At 54.2% G+C, this 25,121-nt stretch overlaps 1 long non-coding RNA gene across 3 annotated transcripts; it reads right to left on the minus strand.

Moving 5' to 3' along the window:
• Nucleotides 1-1,061: 1,061 nt before the first annotated feature.
• On the minus strand, nucleotides 1,062-21,518 carry LOC135423966 (uncharacterized). 3 transcript variants are annotated; one of them, XR_010435038.1, is made up of 6 exons: nucleotides 18,980-21,518; nucleotides 8,741-9,572; nucleotides 5,284-8,195; nucleotides 3,594-4,176; nucleotides 2,258-2,461; nucleotides 1,062-1,570 (listed from the first exon to the last, which is right to left on the minus strand). It is a non-coding gene; the product is annotated as an uncharacterized LOC135423966 (long non-coding RNA). The 3 variants fall into 3 exon arrangements; XR_010435039.1 differs by having other exon boundaries at nucleotides 1,062-1,567; nucleotides 5,284-9,572; XR_010435037.1 differs by having other exon boundaries at nucleotides 5,284-9,572.
• Nucleotides 21,519-25,121: the final 3,603 nt, after the last annotated feature.

The raw sequence follows: 25,121 nt of genomic DNA on the forward strand, positions 1-25,121 counted from the left end.
GAGAGCAGCCCTGGGCACAGGGGTGTTTGGGGCTGCAGCTGGGGCAGAGCCATGAGCATCCCTTGGTACCCAGCTCCACAAGAATTGCCAGAGGGAACTCACTGCTTTTCCTCCACGCATCAAGGCCGAGCTGGATGGACATAAGGGTTCTTTGGAAGGTTGAATTGCAGAATCTTTCAGGGATCTATGGAAAAGCACCTCACACAGACTCTCAGCATCCCCAAAGTGATGGTAAGACTGCATCACCTGATCCTTGGGGTGGGATTGCTGTGGTTTACCTGCTTGCCACCTGTGCTAACATAATACAGAGGGTCTCAGGATATAATAACTGAGGTCTCAGAATACAATACAGAGGGTCTCAGTCAGTTCTGACTGTGAAGCAGGACAGGCTTGTTTAAACAACCCTCTCAATTCACAAGTTTTATGGCAGCAAAGAAAATGTCCAAGCAAATATCCATCTGTTCTCTGTCTCAGCGAAGGGCAAATTTCACTCGTGGAGCTGTGGCAGTTTTGCTGAGCCCTTGTAATGCCCCATTTGCCCATCCAGGAGTTGAGGTGCTGAATGTAGCCCTGAGAATAAAGTACCAGAGCATCCCCACTCCACCAGGCTTTGCTGGGTGTCAGTGTCCCACTGCATCCAGCACAGGGGGAGGGAGTGGGGACATTCCTGACCCCCTCCACAAGGGCAGTGGATGTGAGATATTGTTGGCTCCCCTCAGCACGGACACCCCGGTGTCTCCTCCAGCAGAATGCCAGGACAAGGAGACCCCCACCCACAGCAGCAGCACTGGGTTATTCAGGAATGGCCATTCTCCTGGCTTCAGTGGCAAATTAGACCCCTGGAAAGGGGTGGTGGGCCGGGTTGCCCATCTGCTCCTGTTTTTGTCCATCAATTAGGCCTCCTTTCCAGCGCGCTGATTGTGGTTCATTGGTTTCCGCTTCACGTTCCGCGTGGTTTCCAGACACCATCACAGAACAGCTCTGTGCTGTCTCCAGAGAGCTTTTGCCTTTGGACTCAGGCCATCTTTTTTTTTCACCCCTTTTCTTTCCCTCCTCCCCCCCCACTGTTTTTACAGCACTCCCTTGGGCCAGCTCGAAGGGTGGACCCTGTCCAACCATGCCAGGTGCTGCAGGATGCCCAGGGTGACCACCAGCACCCACCCACCCATCATTTCACCCACTGCTGTGTTCCCAGCTCCAAACCTCTCTGACAAACCTCCCCTGCCTTCTCTATCCTCAGAGCAGAGCTTCTTCCCCACATCCATGTCTCCCTGGTTGGCAAAGCCACACACCTCCAGTAACATTTCCTCCTGATCCACACAATTCTTCCCTCACCCTGCTCACCTCCATCAATCCTGTCACCTGTGCACAGGGATTTTCACTGCAGATGTGGAGCAGGTCCTTGCCCATGCACAGCTTTGGTGTCACAGCCACACGGACCATCTGGGTGGCTGGGCTGCTCCAGCTTGCCCAAGTCCTCCACACTTTTGGCCAGAAGAAATTTGATGCTCTGGGCTGTGCAGACGTCCCTCTTCAAATCCAGGGCACCAGGGATGAAGGGACAACACTGCTGGGAATGAGACAGGAGAGGAGACCCAGAGCCCAGTGAGGCTGGAGGGCTCACGGTGAGGAGAAGGGATGAAGTGCAGCTGTTTCTAACACTGCTTCAGCATCGAGAGCTTGAAGAGAAAAACTTTTGCATCTGGGCTCAGAGGGGTGGCTGGTTTATTTGTTTACATTTGGTCAAAAAAACTTCCATACCTAACTGGATAACGTGGTGTGGGCTTGGGACTGGATCAGAGGTCCAGCTGTCATGCCCTGGGAAACCCTGCCTGAGTTTAGGGGGAAAAAGCCTGGAGGTAGATGGGAAAAAAACAGATGTTGTTTTTTGGGTGCATGGCTGTGAGCACCCCATCCCACCAAAGGTGTGGGGTGCCAGGGACTCCCCTCCCCAGGCAGCCTGTGCTGGGAGCTGTCCCTGGGTGGGCTCAGGGACAGAATGTGGGGGTCTCCCACACTGGCCCAGCTGTCAAAGCTGGCGTGGGGCACCCCAGGGCAGGGCTGGGGCTCAGGAAACTCCTCTGGGGGCTCTGCCCTCCTCAATTCACTGCTGCTGGGGGGCTGGGGGGCCATATAGGGACTTGGGCACCTCTCACCCAAACCTTATACAGAACCAAAGCATCACTTTGTGTCCCTGAATCAACTAATTGATGGTTCTGGTGCAGACAAAAATACAACATAAATTGAAAATACCCACCTTGGCATGCATGTGGGTTAAGTCTGTGTTAGTGTTGTCATGGAGGCATCTCCTTCTCATTTGAGCTCCTATCCTGGTCTTTCCTTGTCTGTCTGGATGGTGGTGCTGCTCCATTCAATCCAGCCAGTTTTGCCTCCAGAAGGTATTATTATTTAATTCCCTTTGCAGCTGCCTGCAGCTCTCCATGGCCAAGCAGTTCTTTGGCTGATAAAAAAAAAAACAGTTGAGCATCAGTCAGTAAATCAGTGGCAACAGAAGTGCTGAATCATTAAATCTTACACTGTAACCCGTTTTAGCTGGGCTTAGAACATATATCCAGGATTGCAGATGGAGGCAACAGGCTTTAAAGGCAAAACCAAAACATAACACCCAAGGGAGAGCAGAGCAATCCCTGGTTTTCCTGGTTGGGGCCAAGATGGTTCCAGCCTGTTTTGGTGCCTGCCTGAATGTAAAAATCCTTTCCCCTGTGAAGAACTGTATATTTTGAATTTGTCCTGAGTTAAAACTTAAAAATAGAACTCTAATTTATTTTTTTTTAAACAGAGATTCTAAGTCAGAGCCAGCTCTGAGGGGAATCATGCAAATTCAGAGCTGCTTTCTGAGCCCTGGCTGCACCTTTGGGTCAAGCAGGTCTTAGCATGAGCCACCACTTAGTGTAATCCTACCTTGCCAACACAGAGAAGTGTGACTCTTGTCCCACAGAGCAGGTGGGATGCCCAGACTGGGCACAGACTTCCTACAAGCACTCATCCTCCCCATTCCACATTCCATAAATTCACAACAATGTTGGCATCTTATTTGGGGTGGTGGGAAAGAGAGAAGGAAAGCTCAGTGCAGGGACACAGCACCTGCTCTTTCAGTACTCACAGCCTGCTCTTTTACTCCCTCCTTACTAGATGAAGGGAGAAGTGAGTTTCTAGAAGATGTTGGGCAAAAGATCCCAGAGCAATCCAGTCCTGGGAAATCTGTTGGATCCAGGCATTGTTCATAGCTACTTACACTCTAGTTTTAGCACCTTGCCAGTAAGTGGTGCCAGCCTTCAGCAAGCTGCAAGGAGATGATGATGCTCTCAGAGCATCACCTGGAGCTCTGTCCTGCCACATGGCTCTTGTCCCATAGCCTGACCTTCAGGAAGAGTCCCTGCAGAGACACCTTCCCCACAGAGCAAACTGCCCAGTGTAGAGCTGACTGGCTTCTCTCAGGGCTCCAACATCTCCCATCCACACCACCCTCCTCAGGTTTTCCCTTTCCCCCATGTGCAGTGAGCCTAAACCCACCCAAAGCTGCTGCTTGTTTCCAGACCAGCCTCACCACGTGGTGGTTGTCATCATCTCACCAGCTGCAACATCACCTTCCCATCCAGAGGTTGGAAAGCAGCATCCCCCGTGGAAAAGTTGCTCCAGCAGAGCCACTTTTATCCCAGACCAGGCTGTTTCTTGCTTTCCTGCTTGCTCCCACGTGACGTGACCGTCTGCTTCCCTCATTTCTGAGGCAGCAAAGTAGAACCTCCCTGGACAGAACACAGCACGTGCATCCAGCCTCATCCTTGTGGTGCCCCAATCCTGCTGGCACAGAGCACAACCAAGGCATCTCCCCACCTTCCACAGGACCCTCTGCCCAGGCACATTCCCTCTGCTGTCACCTTGCACAGAGCTGTTGTCTGCTCTGAGGGATCAGTGGTGAAGGAAAGGTCTCTGTCCTGCCCTGGTCCCTCCCGGGGGGTTTGATCAAACCTGGGTAAGGAGATCTCACTCCTCACAGCAGCGACTTTTCATTGACCAAGCCCAATTCTTGAAGAGTTTTCACAATATTTCAGAAAGGGAAAGAGCTGAAGGTTCCATGGGCTCCTGTGATGACCTTCCTCCAGGTTAGTACTGCACATCCTCAGGGACCACACAACTGGGTGTTCATATTAAACCCTAAAATCAGAGAGGCAAACAGATGAGTCCACAGACAAATGGATGTTGGATGAAGAGAGAAGATAAACAGAAGGATGGAGAGCTGGTGGGAGGAATGAGAAGCAGATACACGCAGGGATGGAGGGAGGAATGGCAGGCAGGGAAGGGGACCATGGGATGACTTGTGCAGGCAGACAGTTGGCTGATGGATTCAATAGACAAGAGGCACATCAGTGCATTATTTCCTCCTCTTTCTCTTCTCTGGAGCAGAGGAGAGGATGGCCAGCCCCGGGGCCATGCAGGGGAGCCCGGCAGCAGCCAGGGATATCAGGCAACAGCAGGGCTCTGCCCTCCAGCCCGAGGACAGGCAGGGGCCGGGGTCCCACTGCCCCGTGGGGTGCCCGGCCGGCCCGAGCGTCTGTTCCCTTTGAAGCGGGTGACTCGCGGAGCCGCCGGCAGAGAGGATTTGGCAGGTCGGCACTTCTGCTCCGCGGCAGGCCCCATAACAAGAGGATTGGCTTCCCTCCCTCCAGCACATGGCTCTCCCTCCCCTCCGCGCTCCCCGTTGAACGGCAGCCCAGCCGGCAAGCCCCGACAATCTCCCGTCCCCCTCAGCCCAACCTCATTGTCCCCGGGAGATGCCTCCTTCCCCCTCCCCACCTCTCCCTTCTCTTCCTGGCAAATTCTCCCCCTCCTCCTGGATCCAGCCGCTCTCATAATAGCATCCTTTTCATGGAGACAAATTGTCCAGCCGGGGGCTGCACCTGAGGGCTTTCGCCCTTTAACAAATAGCCTTTTAATTTTCTGCCAGAAGGGCATGGAAAGGGGGGGAAGAGGGAAAAGGGGGGGGTCTGGAGAGGGGGTTGCACAGAGGAGAGAGAATCAATCAGACATCCATCTTCATCATTGCTGCCAAGGGACCATTTGCACTGGCTGGATGCCCCTGAGGGAAGGTGGGGTGAAAAAGAGAAGAGGTTGGGGTGAGGGGGAGGCAGGAGGCGGTGAGGGAGGGGGATCACAGAGCTGTGCCATTCCTGAAATCCACATGGAATGGTTGCCCTCCAGAAAAACAGACAGTAACCCTTAGAGCCCAGGGAAGGGAGCTGAGGGTTGTTTTCCAGCTCTTACTCTGCTCTCCAAAGAGGTTGGGTCAAATCCAAAAGAGTCAGTAGCCCTGGCACAGAGCAGAGCAGCAGCCAAGGAGAGCCAGCTCAGGCCATGGGAGATCCCTATCCCTGTCCCCCTGGAAGTGGGGAACTCCAAGTGAGATGAAGAACAAAGAAACACGGGAAGAAGCTCCATCAGCACCTTCTCCTCTGTGTTTTCACAGACATCACACACAGCTTCTACCACAAGGCAGGGGAGCCAGAAGAGCTTGAGATTTTCCTCTCCCTGGTGCCTGGGCAGCAAGGAGGGAGCCAGCAGGTGAAATCACTGAATCACTTTCCTCTCCTCTCCTCCAGATTCTCTCCTGCAAAGGGATATCTCACCACAGTGTCAGCTTTCGCTGGAATCTGTCGCCTTTCCCACCAAAAAATAAGCAAAGAGGTTAATTAGATGTTTGCAATCCAATTTACGTGTTGTTTGTGAAACCAGCATTTCAGCTGTAACCCAGCCTGGGAGCCCCCGTGCCCTCGCTCTTTTGCTAAATTTATTTCACAGCTTTGCAGAACTGGCTCAGCCGGGTCAGAACTCTTCCATTATCATTTTATCGCTGCCTCTTACTCTGTAATTACAAGCTGCTTCCCTCACCCCCTCCCTCCTCTTCTTCCCCAGCCCCCTCCAAGCACAAGGTGGGAGATGCTGGTCTTGCTTTAAGCTTCTTCCACGATTTGTCTCACCCACCGAGGCCTGGGAACAGTTTGGCCCTGGTTGCAGCAGATAAGCAAGGGAAGGTGGCTGGGAGAGGGGGGGGATGCTGTTCTACAGTCCCCACTCCCCAAGGATTAAAATATTCAGATGCACTGATGAATAGCAATGAGTGCTGGAAATGAAGGCCTGGAAACTCAGCACTGGAGAGGTTGGAGTCAATCTGGCAGGAAGGAGACGAGCTGCAGAGTCCTGGAAGTCTGTGGCACATCCCTTCATGTGTCCTGGGCTGACCCTCATCTCTTTCCAGACACTGACTGGGAGGGTGCTGGTTGGCACGGGCCGAAATGGTGCCAGGACAGACACACAGAGGTGGCCAGCACTCTTACCTGTGCCCTGTGGAAGTGTGCAGGAGGGATTTGGGTGCCCTGTTGGCCAACATTCCCAGTAAGCTCCAGCGAGAGGGAAAGGTCCTTGAGGAGCATCTCAAACGCACATCCCACAGAGCCAGGAACCAGCATCTCCCTGGGCTTCCAGCTCCTCCTCTGTGCACATAGGACAGTCCCAAAGCTGGCACTGCCACCAGAGGACAGTCCCCAGCCAGCACAGTGGCTCGTTGCTGGGCTCCATCCATAGATCCACTCCAAATGTGGAGCAGCAGCAGGATCCTCACACCAAGTACCCTCTTTCTTACCCCCCCCTTGACATTATAATCCATCCCCTTCCCAAAGCACCAGCCTCCTTCACCTACAGTAAGGGGAAGGGGCCACATCCTCACCAGGGAAGGACCATGTCCTTCTGCTCAAGCTCAGTCTGAAGGACCCTCCCTTACCAAAGTTTAGGGAGAGGAAGTAACAAGCAGAGGGATGCCAACAGCTCTGGGGCTCTGTAACATCTTGACCATGGGGACAAGTCACCACAGGACAAAAAAAAATGAGTTTGGGATAGAGGTGGTACTATTTCTGCCCTGGGAGAAAGAGATGCTGCCTTGCTGTGTGGACAGGGCCTGGGTGCAGCTGGACACGGCCAGCAGTGCCCTGCTTTGTTGCAAAATTTGGCTTCACTTCAGTCACCTGTGAGCACAAACCAGACAAGAACTCACAGGCAGCGTGAATACACACACACAGCCAGCTCAATTGCCCATGAGAAGGTTCATGTAATTAACAGGCAGCCAGCTTTTCTTTCTTGTGGCAAAGAAAGGGTGGGGAAGGGGGTGTATTTTTCTGTGTCCATCCCCTGCAAGCAAGTTCCTGCAGGACTGTTCTCAGGAATAGGGACCACGACACAGTCTGTGACCAGGACCCCAGGGGTACAGAGGGATGGACCACAGGCCCCTTTTCCCAGCCCTGATGCCCCTTCATGCACAAAGTGGGTCTGTCCCCTCCTTGGAAGAATTCAGAAAGCCTTTTCCCTGCTGAATCCACAGTGCAGGGAGCCCCTCTTTTCTGGAAATGGCATAAGGATGGGCCCTGCTGCTGTGCCATGGTCTGTGCAGCCCCCACTGTGCACTGGGATCCCCATGAGATCACTGGGGACAGTATTTAACACTTGTGTCCATCACACCCCCACACCATGAACACTCCAGTTCCCAACCCTGGAGCACATCTGGCTCTGCCTGTCCCCTTCAACCCTCACATGCCATGGTGTCCACGGACACACAGCCAGCACCAAGCACAAAGACACCTCGATCCCTCCCTAAAACAAAGATCAAAGCCCCTGCTCGGAGCTGAGGACACCACCCCCTCCCTCTGCTGCTGGAGGAACATTAAAACCCCATTAACCTGGGGTTGTTATTAATCATGCAACATTGCCCAGTGGGGACAACCCTGACGTGTGAGTGCCCAGGCTCTCACCAGCTCCCCCGGCCCGGCTCCAGGTGACACAGGCACGGAGAAGGTGGGATTGGTTTGTAGCTGTGCGAGCGCTCCAGCTCCAGATAATGAATTTCCTCCACGAGGCAAAGGAGGAAAGAGCTTCGCTGAGATTGGAAATAATCACCCCGAGGCAAGGCAGGGACTGGACTCCAGACGCCTCTCACCCTGCGGATGATAATCCCCTTTGTGACTGGGTTAAGGGCAAGGCGAGGAAACCACGATTTATCATCTGCTTGAACCACATCCATCCTCTGGAAGAAGATTTCCAGCGGTGCTGCCAAGCGCGCCCACGGAGAGGCAGAGATCCCAGGCCAAAATCCACCCCGCAGCTCAGGAGATGTTCACTTTGGAGACCTCCTGAGGACACAGAGGGGACATCTGGGGCACAGGCCGGACAGATTAATGCCAGGAGAGCAAAGCCTTTGCCTGTATGTACGTATGTAGGCTGAAGCCCCATCAAGCCCTCACAGCTCCGTGATATTAAAGCTTTCCCCTCATGCATAGAAGCAAGCAGGGGGGCTAATTGCTTCTTATGACACTATAATGGTAGGACTATTTACACTAGATTAAAATCCAATTCATAATGAGGTATAATAACTTTGCAAATGCCAGGATTTGTCAAAGGGTGAGGAGTGCCACCGAGACAGAGCTGAGCAGCCTCAGACTTGGGGTCCGAGCCTTGGTGTGGGAGGAAGGGGCTCTGGGTTGGTGGGGTTTTGTTGACTTCTCCCTCTTTGGTTGCAGATAGAGTGGTGAAAGGGAGTGTGGAGACTAGAACAGCCCTGGAATAGCTTTACAGCCAAGAGGGCAAGGGGGCTGCCCAGGGTCTGCACAGTGCCTGGAGAAGGTGAATTGTGTGTGGACAAGAGGTTGGGCCACCCACAGAACTGCCTGGGCTTTACCTGCCATGTCAGGAACAGAGCTCCTTCCCCAGGGAAGTTTGTTCCAGATGCAGACAAACCAAAATCCTCCGGTCACGTTGAATCCCATCAGGTACCAGGAGTGCTGAGGCGGCCTCCAGACCAGGATATGACACTCCTATAGAAAACATCACTTGCTGGATGTTGCATATCATGTCACATCATCAGACCTCCCCCCAGAAACTCATCCTCCCTGCCCAGTGCCACAGTGGCCCTTCCCACTCACCCCCAGGCCCATTCAGCCACCCCCACCAAGGCCATGAGCAGAGGTGACACACACCCAGCACCTCCATCTCCCCTCACGTTTGGGGGGGGCTCCCGTGGGGAGGGGGGATTTTTGTCCCACAGGAAAGCGGTGGCCGAGATTGAATCCAGTTTGGATTGAATCCAGTTTGGATTTGCTCCCTGCCTCCACCACATGTTTACGGATGTGACCTTGAATGAGCCCAGCAACACATCACTCCTGACGCCTTCAAAAGAGGTATTTATTTATTCCCTGCCAATGACATGGACTGATGGTGCCCTCTGAATTTCAAATAGGACTCGGCTCTGTTTTGATAGTCTGGTTGGCTGTGCTGGAAAACAGACAGGGAGGAAAGAGCCCAACAAGCTTCACTTGGAAAGGGAACATTGCTAACCAGATCCCAGGGCTCTGTGAGGTTCCTGGATCCCGCTGAGGGGGCTCAGTGTGGTGCTGGCATGTTGCACAGAGGATTTAAGCCATGTACCTCAGGTCTCCAGTGCTCACCAAGGTTCTCTAGTGGATACCAGCACTAGGGAGTGCTCCAAAGGACTGTCATCACCAGAGGGGGAACTACAGGGGACAACAAGCACCAGGCTTGGTGGAGCTGAAGGGGGGGCTCAGGTTAAGCGTGAGCCCTGATACGCCAATGTGAGTCACTCCCCCAGTGTCACCAGGCTTTCCAAGCCTTCTCACATCTCCACATCTGTTCATGTTCAGAACCGACTGTCTGCTAAAAAAAGCTGACAGAAAACCCTCCAGAAAACTAGTTCTTCAGCACACAGTGCTGTGAATTTGTCAGTCATCCTGCTGGGCACTCAGCACCCCCAGCTCATGGCTGCTGGGCCACACGCATCAAGGACAAGGGGAGCTGGAAGTAATATTTGATTTCCTAAAGGGCAAGACCCTCTTCTCTATATAAACTCTTCCTCAACAGGATCACTGAAGCAGCTACTCCATGCACAGGAACACAGGAGGAGCGTTTAGTTACAAAAATAGCAAAAATCTCAACACTCTGTGCTCGGAAGAAAATCACCTGAGCCTCCAAAACAGCAGAGGCAAATTGAATTGTGCCAAACTCACATTCTCAACAGCAAAGGGCTCTTTCTGGCTGAGGAAGCACTCTCCCAAACTGAGGATGTCCCATTATCAGGGCAGAACAAGGCCCATCCCATCCTCCCCAAGCAATGTGAGATCTGGGACAGCAGCTGGTGTCAGCCTGAAATCCATGTCCTGCCTCATCTCCACAGTATGGGTGCACCAAAGCAGAAACGATCTTACCCTTTGGGCCAGGGGTTTTCCTGGCATGCCAGTGCTATCTAGGGGTGTGATTCGGTGGGAATAAAGATACCTGACCTGAGGCAGGCTTTGAAATTTTTGGCTAGACTGAAGCTATTTGTCCAGAGCAGCTCCTGGCAGTGGCAGAGCCAAGAGAGTTCCGGCAGCCACAGGACAGGCTGAGGAACCCTCTCTCCTTGGAGGGCATGAACTGGCCACAAGAGCCAGGGCTCTGCAGGGGTAGGAGGTGTGTGGGATGAGGGTGGAGGAGTATCTAACACATCTGTCACCACCACCATGTGACAGACACCCCAACAGACCCTGCCTCGTGACGGGGCTGTCAGGTTTCAAGGAGCATCAAGTGCCTCCTCAGAGCAGAGCTGCTCCTCACACTCTTTTACTCCTTCCTAAGAGGAGGCAGAAGGTGCTCATAAAGCCAGCCTCAAGCAGAACACATGGATGTTGCATGTCTCAGTATGTTCAAGCTGTAAAGGAGGAGATGTCGAGGAACCCGGCACCTCCAGCCTGACAGATGGAACGGGGCCCAGGAACACCCCTAACACCACCCCAGGAGGGGACGAGGCTTCTTGGCCAGGGTCTGAACCAATTATTTTCTGGCAAACGTGGTGTCCTTCGGTTCACCAGCACTGAAAAGGAAAGCACAATTTTCCCCCATTCCGGTTTTTGTTTGTTGAGAGGGAGAGCGAGCTGGAGGAGGCGGCAGAGCAGAAAGGGATTGAGAGGATGGCACTGCATCCCAATTGGAAAGAGCCAGTGGCCACTGCCCAAGTGAAATTCCAACTTTATGACATAATGGGCTTTTTCTAACCAGCGCTTGCTATTAACTTCGGCACTGGCTTAAACCCCTTGGCCTCAGGCACAAGCAAAGCAGAGCTCATACACTGTAAATGTTAATACTGCTTTAGCACTGTAATAAGCTAAAAGGTGGATGCAAGATCTGGCACATTAATTCCTTTTTTCATCTTTTTAGCACATTTCAGGGTAATATGAATAATAAATATTTGAGCTCATGAAGGTTAACGGATGGATAACCCTGGAGACTGGGACTCCCTGGGTAGGAAGGCAGCAGCTCCCTCCCATATGTTGGCGTCTCCAGCAGTGATCCAGGGAATTTGCCTCCTCCTGAGAAGCTGGAGGTGCTTCTTGGCAGGGAAATGTCTGACATAAAAACTTGTTGCCTGGCATACTTGTTTACACTTCAAATGTTTGGGCTGGGGAATGAGTAAAGGCAGATGTTTCCAAGCATCACAGGGCAAAGCTATGGAGAGAGAGGAGAACCTCCTCCATCCCAGCACAAGCTCTTGGTTTCCATTGAACAAGAGCCAGGGCAAAGGGCCCCAGTCTCAAAGCTGTTTAGGCATCTAATTCCTATTGCAACCAGGTGTAGATTCACCTGGACTGAGAGCCTTGGTGGCAGAGTAAGGGAGCTGAGCACACACCTCTGGAGTTTTAAACTCCATTTGAGTCTCCTGTCACTGAGGGAACGTTCTAAAGGCAGAGCTCTGCACAGACATGACCCAGACATCTTCATCAGCCCCAAGGCTCCTGGTCTGACCTTGTTTTGCAGGTGCTGGGCCTGACTGACAGGGCTTTGATATCTGTCAGGCTGCAGCAGCACGACTCCTCGAGGAGAGCATCTGCGGATGCTCTGGGACAGTTGGGTGAAAAACTTCCTTGGAGCTGGGAAAGCTCTGCCCATCACCTCTGGATACAAAAACATGGAGAGGAGGGCTCTGGGAGAAAGTCACACTGCTTTGGCATCCAGTCAGGTGCCACAAGGGAGGCTCAGCTCACCCCATGTGGTGCAAACCATGTGGGCTTGCAGGGAAGGAGTCTGAAGGGATGCAGAAAATCTTCTAATCCAACAAGACAGGAATGCTAAAAAAGGACCATGTCAGGAGAGAAAGGGTAAGTCTAATGACCCAGGAAAGGGTTTGAACCCTGTGCTGGGAGAGCAGACACTGCAGCAGGTTAATTCCCATTGTTTACCTATCACAAAAGCCTGTCAGGTCTCCCAGTTACTGGGAGAAAAGGGGTTGGGATGAACATGGATGTGATCACCTGGGATGGAAGATGTGGGGATTGCCCAGATTTCACCTGCTGTTACAGTTTTGCCTTCCTGACCCACATGGTACAGACAATGCCTGAGACTGTCACATCCAACAAGCAAGCCCTCTTGCTGAGAAAGGCCCAGCAGAAGTTCTACTCTCATTTTAATCTGTGGTCCAAGGCTGGTGGGCACCAGCACAGTGGGACAGAGAAGGCACATCCCTACCCCTGGTAGCCAGTGATGGGGTGGGTGTCACAATGTGCCACTGGAGCTTAAGTTGCAGGAGAAAGGTCTTGACTGTGCCACCAACCCGGAGTAAGGATTTAGTTCCCATCCTGAGCCTGATGGGGTGGTCCAGGAGCTTCAAGGGGTGGTGGGGGCAGGGATGCTGCATCCCCTCCTCAGATTCCTTATGCTCCCATCCCGAACAGTGCTGCAGGAAGCTGGGATAAGCAAGGAGCACTGGGCTTGTGCCAGTTCAGGAAGACAGTCAGGGGGACAGGGCAGCTGTGGGCCTGGCAGGGGACACGGGAAGGGCAGGCTGGGGAAGCACTGCTGATGGAGAGGGGAGCACGGAGCTGGGTGTCAGGGGCCAAGGGGTGACTGCTGCGAGTCTCTGGGACCCTCATCAGGGAGCAGCCCACGGAAACACGCGGCTGGGGAGCACTGGTGGGCAGGACATTGTGTGCTGGGGAGCACTGGTGGGCAGGACATTGTGTGCTGGGGAGCACTGGTGGGCAGGACATTGTGTGCTGGGGGGCACTGGTGGGCAGGACATTGTGTGCTGGGGGGCACTGGTGGGCAGGACATTGTGTGCTGGGGGGCTGCGAGTGCGGCTCCCCCCGGCACGGAGCCCACGTGAAGCTGTGCACACCGACCACGGCTGTGCAGCCACAACCTGCCCCTCGTCCCCTGACCCGGGGAGGGGGGACCTGCCCGCCGCCCCTTGGGGTGCGAGCCTGGATGCTGCGCGAGGGGAGCGACGAGTCCCCCGCCCTCCAACCCCCCTGTTTGCCTTTCGTTTTGCTCACTGTTGCGTGACCGCCGAGCCCCCCTCCCCTGGCAATCCTTGGGGGATATCAAGGGCAAGGAAGAGAAGGGTTACCTGGAGGAAAGGGTTGCTAAGCAACCCCCCCCTCCGACCCCCCCCCCAAGCACCGCAAACCCAAAACTCGTTCCAGGCCTGCAACCAGATTAGCATATTAATGAGGCTGTAATTTCCCCGGAATTGTCTGCACGTCTATGCCCGCTCACAGCACACTGGCCCAGGAGTTTGCTATGCAAATAAACTGGTTTTACAGGCTGTGGCTTAATTAACTCATCAAGTTCATCTTCCTAACAAAAAAGGCAGACTAACTGCGGATTAATGGACCTGTGTTTGCTCTTCTTTCTCTCCCCCTCTCACCCACTCCCTCCTGGAGGCACTGCCTCCCTCCAGACCCTTCCGTGCCCGGCCGCTCCAGCCTCAGTGCTGGGGAGATCCTCCAGCCTCGCAAAGAGATAAATCCTGGGAAAAGAGATGGGGGGGAAGGAATCTTAATACCGTTTCCAGCAGAGTCGGGGAGGTTTCCTCATCGACTTCAAGGGGAATAAGATGGATCAGGCCTCAAGGATGGTAATTACACCTTCAGTCGAAGCTGGCAGGTGACCACTTATGAGAAGGAGGTGGCACATCGTGACACTGTCTCTTTAAAATGGTTGTCTCTCTGCGGATCAGGGGTCGGGGATTTCGGGGAGGGGGATTAAGGTACCGTTTGTAGGGGAGCTCTGGGAATCCTGCTCCTTCCCTTACGGTGCAGGGTCAGAGCAGGTGAGAGGGATGCTCACCCTCCTGGGTTAATTAGAAAGGCCCTTCTTGCCTGCATCCCATGCTCAGCAACGTGATGCCTTTTGAAAACGACCCCCCCAAAAAAAGTAAGTATAAGGATTTTCAGAGTCACTGAGGGAAAGTTCACCTGGCCAAAAGTCTGTATTCAGACTGGACCGGAGCTGACTTTGAACACTGACATCATTATGAGTTTATCTCCCTTTCACTTCCTTACTTTTCTGTTCCCTTCTTCCTTCCCTGGGAAGAGGGAAGCAGTTTCCTGTGGCACCTGGATGGGGTAGAGATGTCCCCCCATGCCCCACACGTGGGCTGGGGGTTGGAAGCATGAGGAGCTGGCTGGGAGCTCTCAGCCCCCAGGCTGTGTGTGAAGTGACTCCACTTGGAGATGAAGTGTCTGAGTGTATCTTTTTCTTTTTAATTCCAGCTGTATTGTTAGTTAATTGTAGTTTGACCTCCAGGGAGGTTTTCCATGGCTCAGAAGGTGGCCTGGGATACCGAATTCAGAGCCTAGGGTGGGAATGGTTTCTTTGGCATTCACAGCATGAATTGTGCCAGCCTGATGCACAGAGCCCTGAGGACTGGAGAGCCCAGAGAGACAAAAAGGCAGGGGGAAACTGAGGAACAGCTAAGTATCTGAAGGGAGGGTGCCAAGAGGATGGAGCCAGGCTCTTCTTGGCAGTGCCAAGACATAGGAAAAGAGGCAACAGGCAGAAACTGATGCCCGGGAAGTTCCACCTGAACATGAGGAAGAACTTCTTTCCAGTGTGAATGACTCTGCACAGGAACAGATTGCCCACAGAGGGTGTGGAGTCTCCCTCACTGGGGATTTTCCAGAACCATCTGGACACAATCTTGTACCTGCTTTGGCAGAGAGGCTGGACCAGATGACCCACTGTGGTCCCTTCCGACCTGACCCATCCTGTGATTCTGTTGTGCCCCCAAAGCCACCCAGCTTGAGCCCTTGGCTTCCAACTATACTGGGCACAGCAGATCTGCTGCCCATCACCACCACAGCCCCTCAGTCTCACAGCTCTGGGATCTGCCCCTGCAATCACCCCTGACTTTGCCATTGGAGTGGGGAAGGGGCTGGTTCCCCAGCCAGCTGAGCTACCAAAGACCTCCCAGCTGCTCCATGTGCTCAGCTCTGCAACATCTCCTCAGGAAACCTCGGCAGAAGTCCACACCTCCCTTCAAAGAAAGTTTAGGAGCATTCAAATCACACTGAGCTGAAGACCACCCCTCTTCCAGCCACAGCTGTCTTGGAATGGACTGAAGTTAAAGCTTGTTTGCTAAAGTTGGTTTAGACTGGGCAAAGTCCTTGAAAAATCCAACTGTACTCAGAAGCTTCCCTGCATTCACAGGGAAATGGACTGGCTGACCTAAAAGGTCTTTTCCATCTCTTATTTCTGTGGTTGTGTGATTCATCCCTCTTCTTTGAAAGTGTTTCCTACAAGAAACGTCTAGTAGAAGGGGAAAAAAGTGATACTAAATAATCTTTTCTCATTTCCTCTCCTCATTGTCAGAGAATATGAGAGGTGAGGGATGTGTCTGCTGTGACATTAACCGAGCAACGGAACAGAAAAGGCAAACCAGGATTCAGCTTAGCAGCCAAGAATGAAGCTATTCATGCAAGGTGGGGTAGGAGGAGATGTTCTGGGGACGTCCTTTCCAGGAACACGGTTGTTCCTCACTTTCTCAGATCATGAGAAAACACTGAGCTGGAGAACAACAAACATCTCACAGCAAGAGAGGACCTCCCTCAGAGTGCTGCTCCCGGGAGGCAAATGCAGCAGTTTCCTGGGATGCTCTTGGGAATCAGCAAAGCCAGACATGGGTTCAACATTCTTAACATTCTTCAGGAATTTCTCTCCCATGAGCTTGCCCAGTTTCCTCTCAATTCATTCAGCTCCTGTCGTGAGGAGTTCCAGAGATAACCCATTGCAAGAAGCACAGATTGTCATAAATCTTGCTTTTACAACCTTCACCTGAAGGCATGAAGTGGGGTTCGGTTTCATGTTGGTCCCCCACTAGATGTTTCAGGTAGGAAATGGTGTCCAAGGCATCACACAATCTCAGGAAGGAGAGAAAAAAGTCCTGAGGTCAGGTAAGACATTCCCCTGGGAATGTAGAGGGGCATCTTTCCATCCTGAAGCAGCCCTGAAGAGAGGGACTGGGAGTTACCCCAAACAAGGGCTCAGGAAAAGTCTCTTGGCTTGTAGCCACCAGGACACTCCTCAGCTTCCCATCCCCACTCTCTATCCCAGTCCTGTAAAACCCCAGGGAAGTTGTCCCATCCCACTAAGATGTGTCCACCGCTGTATCCCTCTCCTCTCTGGATTTCTGACACCCCAGTGATGAGGTTTTTCTCCTCTCAGTGGCTCTCAGGTGACTTTGGCTCACAGCATTGCATCACCTCAAGCCTTCTCATGAGCCACAAACTGAAGATCACCAAATTATTCTTTTTTTTTTTTTCATGTTGGATAATGCCTTTCAAACCATCCCATCTGCTAATCCCTGGTTTCCCGCGTGCTCAAAGGCAAACATAGTGTGATATTCTAGAAAACAACCCCTTTCAACTGGTTTCTGCTTTAAAATTTGAGCGTGGGGTTGGGCACATTGTCACATCAGGTGATTTCCAGGCAGACTGGGGAGCCACCGTGTTTTGGGGGGAGCTGGTGCAGACGGGCTGGGACCCAACTCACAGCCACTACTCTGATGGCATCAGGATGGGAAGGCAACAGGAGACGGAGCTGCTGCCCCCAGAATGAGAGGGAAGTTGGGGAGGGACCAAAGGGACAAACCCCTGTAGGAAGACAAACTCAGCACCTGATCCCGGTTCACTTATCAGTGAGGTTTTGTCAGGGATTTGGAGATCAGAGGTGGTTTGAATGATAATCACCCATCTTCAGCTGTTGTCCAGGAGATGTTTATTTGAAGAATTGTTGTGCCCATAATATAGGGCTTTCAGCTCTTTTTGTTTCATTGATTGAGTGGATTTTCATTCTCTATTTTCTTTCGTTTTCTGGGAGCAAGAGAAGCACTAAAAACCCAAAGTCCTACAGCATCACCTCTTTCTGCAAAATGCATTTATACAGATTTATTTTTTTTTTTTAAATAAAGACCAAAACTTAAGTGCTTACAGCCAGGAAATCACCCCAAATTTGAACATTTGCCAGATACTGTTTCCACCCATAAGAATTATAAACTCTTTTCCAGACAACATTCCAGGACACTGGTTTGGTTTTTTTTTCTTTTCTCCAATGTAGCTGCTACTTCCACAAAAGGGGGAAAACATTTTTTTTCTGACACAGGAGAAGTGGGAGAGGAGGGAACCTGAGAGGCGGAAAGCTGGATCTAACACAAGCGGAGCTTTGAATTTAAAATTTTTCCCTTTCGGGATTAAGGAGGAGAGTGATAAAACAAGGGAACAAATTTACAGAGGGAGACCTCGACTCTTTCATCACCAGCAGTCCCTCAGCTGGCAGGGGAGGCTCCTGCTTGCCCACAAGTCGAGGGGCAGGATGCAGAAATTACAGGGCGAGTCTCTGCGGCTCACACTCCGTGGGAGGTCAGACTACATGCTCGTCGGGGTCCCTTCTGGCCCTAAAATCTATGAATCTATTGATGCTCTGAGGCTTAAAAAGCAGCAGCTGCTCCTATGCAGCACCTAGTTCTCATAAGCATTTGGAATAATGGATCCATATTGTGCCAATGCATACTAATGTTAATATACATTTGCAGCACACAATGTGATGGCTTTGGAGACACCCAGGTGTCAGATGGAATCAGTGTCAGTGACACACCGTACCAGGACTTCGAGGCAGGTCCCTGTTGGCTTCTCCAGAGGGAAGCTTTCGCTCCTTTGAAATTATTGTGTTTATCCCTTATGTTTACAGAGAGGAAAAAAAAATTATAATGAACGAATTGTATCGGGCTTTCCACAGGACTGGTGTCCACAGTTCGTAGCCAGCCAAAGTCTGTTTTTCACAGGGTTAGAGATGTGGATGTGAGGGAAAACAAAGAGGGATGCTGCATGAGGAATGCCCAAGGAGTTCAGAGATGCAGCCTCCTGCTCTCCCTGCTGATTCCCTCTCATGCACCAGTGCAAAGAAATTAGGAGCCAGGGCCAGGGGCTGCTCCCAGCTCTGTCCCCGCTGAAGTCCGGAGAAGTAGCACAAAGCATTTGCGAGCCAAAGACCTGAGCCTGCCTCTGCTGGATTTAATCCCCCCGGCTTTCAAGTGCAGAATCAGGTTCAGATTCTGCAAAGGGAAAATGGCCTCTTTAATTGCTGCCTTGGGTTGGGATTGTGGGGCACAGAACACACTCACACCTCCAGCCCTGCTCCCTCCGCACCCACGAGCCGTGTAGGGGGGTGTGCAAGGACTGCATGAGCAGGGTGGGGGTGTCAGGGGAAGGTTTGCCCCCCAGATTTGTCCTGTATAATCCGTGAAGGTGTGGAAATGGGTGCAATACCTTCACATTTATATAGACACAGAGAGATACCTTATTTTTTCACAAAACAAGCAAGCCTGCACCAACCTCACTGAGATTCCCTGCCCAAATTCCCTTGTCACGCTTACATGAGCCCACCTGGGAAGCTGCCCAGAACATCATTTCTGTACAGGAACACAGTACAGTAGCAAACCACACAGCAAGTCCTCAACTGCTTGGATGCTCATTATTCCCAGTAATAATGAGCATCCAAGGGTAAGTGCCCAGTCAGTCCCAGGGCTGGGAACAAGGGGACTTTGTCACCACCCAGGCACTGCAAGGGTTAAGGCCACCCCTGTGTCAGGACTCACCTAAAGCAAGGCCTGGATGGATGGAGGTCTCCTTGGAAGCGCCTCAGTCCTGCAGAGCATGGTCAGGGCTCCATCCCACACACCAGCTGAGCTTGAGGGGCCCTTCCAGGCTGGCCCTTGGCCGTCCCCACCTCCCCCTGCAAGGAGTTGCTTCCAATGGAAAAGCTAAACCTAAATTCCCCCACACTGGTTATTTTTCCTGCTCCAAAAGGGAAAAAAAAAAAAAAGAATCACGAGGGGAAAAAAAAAAATAAATGAAAGAAACCAACAGCTTCTCAAGTCCCCAAAGATTCTGCTCCCCTTTGCCCCTCCACAGTACCCTGCTGCCAATCTTCTCTTCTGGACACCCCCGGAAAGCCAAAAATACCCAGGTGCCAATGGGAACCGCCTTTGTTGGAGCAGGTGGGGCTGCTTTTGTGGCCCTGATCATGGTTAGGAGAGGCAGGTGTGCATTTCTAGTGAGGTCAACAGAAGGAAATGGGGATGGGGGAGAGAGAAAGCAAGGTGGCCGTGTGCCCAGGTGACAGTGACAGTCCAAGCATTGTCACAAGAACTGCACATTAGGCAGCTGATGAGGTTAGAGAGGTCCCATTCGGTCTTCCCATTCCCTGAGGCAATGGAGGTTTTATCACATCCCTGCTCAGCACGAGGTGCTTCTGCCCCGGCTTCTCACCCAGGTTGTGAAACGGGTATTGGAGCGGTCTAGGCAAAACTCTCAGCCCCACTCCCGGCCCCGAGGTAACCCCAGGAAGGGCTCTCTCCTCTGGCCTGCACAGAGAGAAAAATCTCATCCCCTTGAATAAAAAGATGGGGTTGAGGGACGGTGTCGGCTCCCACAGAGCCTGGGTACGTCAGAGAAGGCAGGGCCACCGAGATGGGTGTTGCAGGGGGAATGTGCGTGTGCGAGGGCTGGTTTTGAGTGTGTGCATGAAACGTGTCACAGGGATGCGCTTCCCAGCCGTGGGGGTGTGGGGGATGAGGATTTGGGGTGTGCAGGGGGAGCGTGTGTGTGCAGCAGGGTCCGTGGACGCGCCTGAAGGAACACAGGGAATGTGCAGGTTGGGTGGTGAACGCAGGGAAGGGAGATACGTGTGTGCAGCAGAGGATGAGGCAGACAAAGAGCTGTGCAGGCAGGCAGGGGGACACCCCCAAGCCCTTCACCGGGGTGTCAGGGCTGGGGGAGCCGGGTCAGCCCTGGTGGAGACTCCCCAGCCGGTTCCTCTCCCGGGAGGGGCAATTTGGGGGAGGGAGGGTGAGTGTGTGCAGGGACAGAAGCGTTTGTGCAAGTGTCCGAGTGTCTCCTCTCCGTGACACTCGGGGCTCACCACTTGGTTTTCTCGGCCCCCCCAGCGTGGGGCTGAGCCGTGAGGGTCCCCCCGCACTGCTCTGTCACCGCTCGGGGTGGGCAGGCACCGGCATCCCGGGGTTCGGTTTTAATCGCAGCGGCTGTAAGACCGAAAAAAAAGCCGCGCTGAGATCCCTCTGGCTCTTCCCGCAGCGGCAGGGCCGGAGCTGGAGGTGTCCTGGGCAGCGCAGCCCGGGATGAACTATTGGGGGGGCACTGGGAGAGTGGAGGGGTCCGATGAGCATCTGATAATTATGTCGTGGTATTCGCAAAATTTCCAGTCTTTCCGGCCAACGCAGCTTTCTGTGGGAGGAGGGAAACGGGAGAGCAGAGAAAAACAGAGAGGCACAGAGAGATCGGTGTGGAATGTGTGTGTGATGAGAGGGGGAAACGAAAAATAGAGCAGCGAAGGGTGTGGGGAGAGAGAGAAAGAAAGAGAGAAAGAGAGAAAGAATCGAGAGAGAAAAAGAGGAAGAATTGAAAGAGAAAAAAAGAAAAGGAGAAAAATAAAAAAGGAAATGAGAAAAAACGGGAAAAGAACAAGAGGAGAGAAAGCGAAAAAAAATAAAAGCAAAATGAGAAAAACGGGGGGAAAGAGGACAAAAATAAGAAAAAAAAGAAGAAAATTTGGAGGGGGGGGAAGAAAGAAAGGAGACAAACAGAGAAAAAACCGGAAAAACAGAGAAATACAGAAAATTAGGAAAATATAAAGGAAAAAAACAAGAAGGAATAAAAAGGAGAAAACGCGGGGGAAAATTAATAAGAAAAGCAGAGAGGGGAATATCGAGGGAGAGAGAACGAAGGCAACAGAGAGGCAGGGGAGGGTGGAAGGGGCAGCCGTGCCCGGTGGCCACAGGCGAGGCGGGGGCTCGGGACGGGCTGGGGGCGGCCGGGCCCGGCGGGGCCGCGCGGTTCAGCACCCTGGAGAGCTCCACCGGCACGGCGGGCGGGACGCGGGGACTCCGCGGGGGACGCGGCCGCGCCAGGGCCAGGCAGGGCTCGGGAGGCCCGGCGGGACCCGGCGCTGCTCGGGCCCGGGGTCCCAGAAGTGCTCCTCCATCGCGGGGCTCGGCCCTGCCGAAGGCATCGCTGTCGGATCCGTCCTGGCGCGGGACTCCGCGCCCACTCGGGTCGTGGAAGGGAGGGAGCAGCGTCCCTGCTCCGCTTTCCTCCCTTCACCCTTCCCGGCAAACCGCTCCCCCCTTCCCGCGGAGCTGCCCCCCGGTCTTGTAGCCCCCCTTGGCCCCGCGGCACGCGAGGCTCTGGGGCGCGCTCAGACCCCCCGTGTGTCCCCCCCGTGTCGCCCCACGGTGCCCGTGAGCAGGGAGGTGGGAGCGCTGTAATCCCTCATCCCGCCCGCAGGTGCGGGCCGTGCGCTCCCCCCTCCCTGTTTCCCAAGCGAATCCAAAGGAGGGGGGAAGACCCGGGGGGCGCAGCCTGAGGGGGTCACCCCACGCCCCTCCAGCTTTGGAGGTCCGGTGTGCGGGGGGTACCCGGGGATACCAGCGCCCTGCTCAGCCCCGACCCCCGACGGGAGCACAGGGGCGAGCCCCCCTCCCCTCCCTGCCTTACAAACAGCACCGCAGCCCCCGGCTTCAGCCCTGCCCCGCCGTGTGCCCCCCGACCCCCCCGCTCCGGGGGCTTCTGCCCCGCCAGGGCGGGCTCCCCACGCACCGGCTCGCTCCGTCCCGCCGCTGCTATGCGGAGCTCCGCGGTTGCCGCCGGCTTTTCTCATGCAGATTCCCTCTTTCACACCTCCCAAACAAAAGCAAACGGGGGCATCGCCTCGCCGTGTCAACACACACGCTCATTAGCGGGGAGGCGGCGGGGGGAGCGGGTGGGAACGGCTCGAGCAGCCCCTCCGGGGGGGCGGTCGCATCGACGGGAGGTTGTAGCGGGCCGGGGATCACCCGAGGAAATTTGGAGCGAGTTCTTTGCCGCGTGCCCCTCAAGTCACTAAGTTTCCGAAGGTCTGGGTTTGCCCGTCTCCGCTTCGTTTTATCGCAGCACACGCTGCTCACAGCCAGGCTTTGCCCACCCGCGACTCGGCATCGCGGGGAGCGGCAGCCGCGGGACCCCGAGCCGCGGGCGGGTTAGCCCCGGGGAGCCTTCGGGGAGGTGGGAATGCGGCCCCAGGATCGTGCTGGAGCTAGGAGGGGCTGGGGGGGGGGGCAATTAAAGCTTCGCCAATTACCGCGACCCGCTGTGGGGGGGAGGGGGGGAAAGGGGGACTGATTAAAAATGGCAATGGGGGGGCGGGAGGCGACTGGGGAAAGGTGAGAACAGCAGGGATAAGCGGCACCTCGGTCGCTCTGGCTGCCCCCCAAACCCGAGAGCGGCAGCTCCGGCCGGGCAGGGGTCCCGGGGGGTGTCGGGGCGCTCCGGGGGCCGCGCTCCCCACCGAGCTCGTACCGACGGGTCTCCGAGCTCCGTGGCCGCCGGCGGTACCCGCTCCGCTGCCCCCGCCCGAGGTTTTTGGTGTGCCTTCACTTTTGTTTGGGATTTTTTTCCTTTTTTTTTTTTTTTGTGTGTGTGTGTGCGTGTGTGATTTGGTTTGTTTCCCTTTTTTTTCCCCTTAAACAGCCTCAAAGGAGCCCGGTCCCGCGGCCGCTCTGCCTCTCCCGCGGTTTCTCCCTGCTACCGGCACCGCCGTCCGTTTTGTGCCTTTTCTTCCACCGCAACCCCGTACCGGAGCTCGGAGGGAAGGAAACAAAAAATCCGTTAAAAATAAGAAAGCGGGGGGAAAAAACCAAATTAAAAATCCCCCGGTTGTTCGTTTGCATTTGGGCCGCGGTGGGGTCGCGGGGGCTGGTTTGTTTGTTTTCTTTTTCACACCCCCTGGCGATTCCATAAACACCCGTGGGGAGCAAAGAGCTGGAGCATCCCCTCTGCCCGGCACCTTCCCCGGAGCCCTGGCGAGGGATGGGGAGGAGGGGGAAAAGGAGCTGTGGGTCGGGGGGGCCCGGTTGGCACCGTGGGGGCTGCGTGGGGCTTTGTGCGCGGGGCGGGGGTGCCGCATTGTTTGCCGGCGCTGTGAACACGCACACTCGCACACACACTCACACTCACCTCGTGTCCCCCCGCCCCAATAATACGGAAATTTCCATGTCCCAGCTGCCTTCCCCTTTTAACCTTGGTATTAATTTAGGACGGATCTTTTTAAACAGCCCTGTAATGCATTCAGACGCTGCTGGAGGTTTATCTTTTTCTTTTTTTTCTTTTTCTTTTCTTTTTTTTTTTTTTTTTTTTTTTTTTGTACCGTGGGTTATATTTACACCCAAAACAAAATAATTACACTTTTGTTGGCGAGAGAAAGCTGGTGATTAGACTGTGGCTCTTTGCAGCAAACCCTTTCTCAGTGGTACACCAGGACAATTTTTCACGGCTGGGTGAAATCAGACGCGGGAGGTAATGAATCCTGTGAGCTATTTAAATTTACAATTTGTAACGCAGTCACTCAGAAACGCCTATGGCCCGGCGAGGAGATGCTTGCTGGGTTTGTTTAATGTTAAAACCTGCCCCGTCCCCCCTCTTACCGGGGAAAGGAGGGGAGCGCGGGGGGAGCAGCCTCGCCCGCCGGAGGAACGCGGAGCGGCGCGGAGCCGCCGCCTCCCACCGCGCCCGGGCTCGGCATCCTCGGGCCGGGCAGAGCCGAGGAGCCCGGCCCCGCTCCGCGCTCCTCCGCGCTCCTTTTCACCGCGTAGGTCGCCGCCTACAACCCCCAAAATAGTTGGAAATATCTACAAAGTCGGCGGCGGAGCATCCGAACAGATAGATAATTAATTACAAAACACAGGGGGAATATGCAAACCGCGTATTACAAATTCTACAGGGCTTAACTGATTGGAAACAGATTATTATCTTGTTTGTCTTTTGTCTGTTTCACTTATCCCTCTGCCGTCTGTTGTGTTGTAAGTTGATACACTTTATTCTTGAAAGGGGATTTTTTTTTCCTTTAATAATATAGTAAATTCCATCAACATCTTGTATAAGCGACGCTGCTTCTCCACGCATTACCCTGTTAAAACACAAAAGGTTTATTAGTTACATATAGGCGGTATTATGGGGCCTGAATTACCATCTGTTACCATGGGGGAATGTGGCTGGGAGGGGGGTGTTGCTTGGGGCTTGAGAGGTGTTTTTTTTTCCCCTCCTCCCCTTCCCCTTGGATTTATTTATTCCTTGACTTTCAAACGAAAAAGGGAGCCGAGCGCGGCCGCGGGGAGCGGGACCCCCCGGCATCGTCCCCCCGCATGGGGGTCCCCATCTGGGGGTCCCGGCTCGGTGGCGGGGCGGGCTGGGGAAGCACCGGGCGGCCGGGAAGGGGACCACGGGTGTGTTCGGGGCCGTGGGAGCGGGACACGGGGGCGCGCAAGGCCTCGGGAGGGGAGCGCGAGTGCGCGGGCACAAGCAAAGGTGCGGGTGTCGCCTCCCGCACCCTTTGCGGGTCATCCGTGCCAATTAAGATTATCCATACGATTATCCATCCATAGGAGCGCCTCACGGCGCGGGACGTGGCGCACACACACACCCACTCCCGCACTCCGTGGGTCAACCCCGAGCCGCCCCCCCCTGCGTGGGACGGGCAGCCCGCGGTGCCTGCGAGCGGGGCTCTGCCGCGGGCTCCCGGCCACGCGTGTGCGTGCGGAGACGGTCCCGTGTGCGGGCATATTCCCCCGCACAGACACGCGTGCCGCCGCGGCTCTCCACAGACTCCACGGACTCCATACGCTCATCCCGGCGGGTTTGAGCCGCGCGGGTTTTCTCCGCGCTGCGGGGCCGGAGCGGGGCCTGCCC

This window comes from Pseudopipra pipra, chromosome 18 (assembly GCF_036250125.1).
Source record: "Pseudopipra pipra isolate bDixPip1 chromosome 18, bDixPip1.hap1, whole genome shotgun sequence".
NCBI lineage: Eukaryota > Metazoa > Chordata > Aves > Passeriformes > Pipridae > Pseudopipra > Pseudopipra pipra.